This window comes from Thamnophis elegans, chromosome 3 (genome assembly GCF_009769535.1).
Source record: "Thamnophis elegans isolate rThaEle1 chromosome 3, rThaEle1.pri, whole genome shotgun sequence".
Classification (NCBI taxonomy): Eukaryota; Metazoa; Chordata; class Lepidosauria; order Squamata; family Colubridae; genus Thamnophis; species Thamnophis elegans.
The window spans coordinates 19,670,336-19,674,724 of NC_045543.1; positions in this window are offsets into that span (position 1 = coordinate 19,670,336).

A 4,389-nucleotide genomic window follows, 5' to 3' on the forward strand; every position below is an offset into this window, starting at 1 on the left:
GACTTTTGGAACTTTCCACCCACCTGCCTTAGACGGCCAAGGTCGGCAGAATATGCCTGAGGGCGCTTCACTTCACTGTGATCTGAGATATGTTGTTGCATTGGTAGGACATCTTCCCCTCAAGGCCGCACCTGCAGTGCGGGAAGGAGAGCAGTGGAGGCAAAGTGGCATTTCTGGGCTCATCTGAAGAAGTCCATCCCCCTCCCGCCTTTCTTCTCTTTGAGAAGCAGTTTGCAAAGTCCTGGTTTTGCAAGGCGCTTGTCAAAGAGAAGGAAGTGCAGGCTTCTTTCAACAGCTGAGTCCGGCAAAAGAAATGGGTGGGTGGGGCAAGCATGGTGCCGACAGGCAGAGGAAGAGAGAGAGAGAGAGAGAGAGAGAGAGAGAGAGAGAGAGAGAGAGAGAGAGAGAGAGAGAGAGAGAGAGAGAGAGAGAGAGGCAAGCAGGCGGGCAGGGGAAGCGAGCGGGGGGGCAAGGGAGGGATCATTCTGGTACGGGGCCTCTGGAGGCCCCGGTATGCAAACGCATGCTGGATTTCTGGAAGCGGTACGCACATACTGGACCAGACCGGACTGGCTGAAACCCACCTCTGTTGCAGACTTGAGAGGTAAGCAGAATTGCCCTGAAACAATGTACAGTTCAGTTCCTAAGCACTGCAGCAATTTAATCCTGACTGTAACCAAAATAACGAGCTACCCCATGATTCTGCTACCCTGTACCTCTAGACAACACATCTATATAATGATTGATCATAATCATACTTGATCATAGTAGATTCTTGAAAGCCAAACCTACTGCTAATAATGAACCTCTAGTATATTAACTGCCACATCTTTTCTTTATTTTAAACCACAGGCAGGGATACCATCTCTCAGCTCATGGGGTTGTTGTAGTAGGGAAAATAGGAGGAGGAAGAGATGTTAGGTCTGTTTGCCACCTTAAAAATAATAAAGGATTTAATATAAATAAATACTTAATAAATAAAATAAAACATTACCCATTCTATATTTCTGAATCGCAACTCTGAGCTTCTCATTTATGGAATGGAACATACTGGGTGGTTGAATAAGAGAATAGAGCAAAACAAACATTGATCCAGATAGCATTCAAAATCTAATCTAAATATCCCAAAGGATACATTTCCCACTGTATTTCTTCCTTTCACAAGAATTCATACATTCATATGCTGATGTAAAATTAAATATCCAGGCTTCAAGCCAAGCCAGAAATGTTACTCAAAGTGCCCACCCATATTTGATCTATATAACAGGCATAGACTACACTATTCAGATTTTACATCTAAACTCTAGCTCAGGGATCTCCAACCATGGCAACTTTAAGATTTGTGGACTTCAATTTCCAGAACTCTGGGCGTTGAAGACCACAAATCTTAAAGTTGCTAAGGTTGGACACCCCTACTCTAGCTCAGTATCACCCAATCTTTCCAATGTAACTGTTGGGAGTTACCCTGTTTCCCCAAAAATAAGACCTCCCTGGATAATAAGCCCAATCGGGCTTTTGAGTGCATGTGCTAAAATAAGCCCTCCCCCCAAAATAAGCACTCCCTGAAAATATTGAAACACAGAAGCAGCCATTGGTGACCACGCTCGCTGCCTCCTGCACGTCAAAAATAATAAGACCACCCCGAAAATAAGGCCAAGTGCTTATTTCAGGGGTCAAAAGAAAATAAGGCCCTGTCTTATTTTGGTGAAAACATGGTAATAGCTGCTGTGGATTTGCCAACTAAGAGTTTGAATTCTCAGCTTCTCAAGAATCAGATATCTGGTCTGATAAATCTCAATCCATTTAGTAACTTTCCTTATATTGCTGGTACCTACAGTATGATTACTCTCAATGGTGGAAGTCTTCCTTTTTTAAAAAAATGGAACATCTTGCAATTGTTGTTCTTTTTACCAAGGGATTGATTTGTATAAAGTTTATGAACTATACGACTATAAAATGGCATGTTTAGTATTTCTTTTCAGAAGCTATAATTTTCTATATTGGCTGGAATAGGATGAAATGGGATAAGATAGAATACTTTTCTATACATTGAGAGGAAAATAGTCAAATTGTCTGAAATTGCAGGGTCTCATTCCTTTTCCAAAGATAACTAAGTAAAGGGCCAAAAATACTATCACTAACCTTCTGTGAGTTCTTTAATTTCCTAAACCACCCTTCTTTTCTCCATTGCTCTCTTCCCAGTGTAGAGAGCCAGTTTGGTCTACTGGTTAAGGCACCAGGGTAGAAAGTGGGAGGTTGTGAGTTCAAGTCCCGCCTTAGCCATGAAAGCCAGCTGGTTGATCTTGGGCCAGTCATTCTCTCTCAGCCCAACTCACCACACAGGGTTGTTGTGGGGAAAATGGGAAGAGGAAGATCAGTGATGAAATTCAAAAATTTTCCCTACCAATTCTATGGACGTGGCTTGGTGGTGGGGGGATCATGTGACTGGGTGGGTGTGGCCAACTTTTTTTTTACTTTTTAAAACATTTTTAACTACCTGTTCTCCCGAACTGGTAGTTAAAAAATGGTAAAAAAAAGTTTTAAAAAAAGTTCCACAATCGGGTGGCCCAGCTGATTGTCGCACAGCTGATTGTCAGAACTTTTTTTTTTACTTTTTAAAGCATTTTTTTTTACTACCAGTTCAGGTGAACCAATAGCATTTTTACTACCGGTTCAGGTGTACCAGACCGAACCAGAAGCATTTCACCCCCGAGGAAGATGTGCTGGATATGTGTGCTGTCTTGAAATATTTGTAAAAAGTGATAAAAACAGGATTTAAAATTTTAAAAAAATCACTTGGGGACTTTATAGTTTTCACAATTGCCTCATGAACAATTCAGAACTTAAAAGCCACAATTACCCTTTCTTTGGCCTTCTGAAATTCTTTTAATCAGTGACATTTGAGCTCAGGGGATTGTTTTAAACAATCCTGGTAACTCAGACTGGATCATTTTAATGCACGTTATCTCTGGGCCAAGGTCATGAAGCAAGACCCCACCCCTCACATTTTCATTAAACAGAGTTTGTATCTCCATCAATCTGTAGGCCGGCTCCTCTGTACCCCTTACAGATTTCCCAGGAGTCCTGGGCTACCATATCAACAGCACATTAATCCCCATCCCAATTCAATTCATAGTTTTTGTTTGCTTCCATGTTCCCTGTTATACCTTGAGGTCATAAATCAAACTTAGCTTATTTTTTTAATAAATGCACTGAACTGTTGAAGCCAGTTTCCACTATTATAAAAGTCTCAAAATACCATGCATCCTTTAACAGGTGGAAAATGTCTTAAGAGAATCTTGGCCTGGAATGTTTTCCTTGCTTCAAGACAAAGTAGTACTCTTATTTATGACTTAGACTAATTTTAAAGCAAGATGACGGTTCCCTGCCTTGAATTATCTTCTTATGATATTACCTCGCCACCATATGGTTTTATGATTTGAAATCCAGACTACTGAACCCATTGACAGCTCTTAAGCTTATGTAACAGATGACCTTCAAACCATGTTTCTGAGGAGCTTTGATTTGGAACAGCCCTTCTCATCTCGTTGCCTTGTTCTAGAAGGCAAGTTTTCCAAAAAAATTCCTGGAACTCCTGAAAATTGTTCAATTTTGCTGCCTTGGATGCTGAATTAGCGAATCTACAATGGTCCCAAGTAATTTCCAGGAGAACTGGATGTGACCCTAAACACATTTATTCATGGCAAATGCTCAAAAGTGACACTTAACAATAAAAAAGGAAAGATCTACTAATATGCAAGGCATATGCTCAATCTATTACTTTTAATCATCAGATAAAACGACAGATCACTCTGGCTGTATTTGAGAAATCTCCAAAAGAAAACCCTGCTGCAATTCCAGATCAATTAGAGAGTTCTTTAAAAATGAAGATCAGTTTTGTATGCTCTTCTTCTACATGTTTGAACACCAAATCTGGGGCATGATGAGACCTTACAATTGAAATGGCATTACTTAACAGGAGCAGGTAGAGAGTGCTGGTTTATGTGCACTACTCAGGGGTAGGCTGCTGCGGGTTCGCACGGGTTTGGGAGATCCTTTAGCTAGGATTTTGCCCAGTTCGGCAAACCCCCAAAATGCCACCCCTGGCTGGCCACGCCTACCCCACTATGCCCCTCCCCTCTCACCCCACCCTACTCCTCCCAGGAATCTCCATGAGACCCCTTCATCATGCCAGGTAAGTGCAGGTACGCATGGAGGCTTGGGGAGGTAGGGAAATGGACCTACTGGAGGTTCTGGAAGTCTGGAAACGGACCTGTTTCTGGCCTCCGGAAGGAAGCAGTTTTTGCCCTCCCAGAGGCTCAAAAAAAAACCCTCCAGAGGGGAAGGCGAAGCAAACTCTCCCTCTCCCACCCTGGTGCAGGAGGCCAA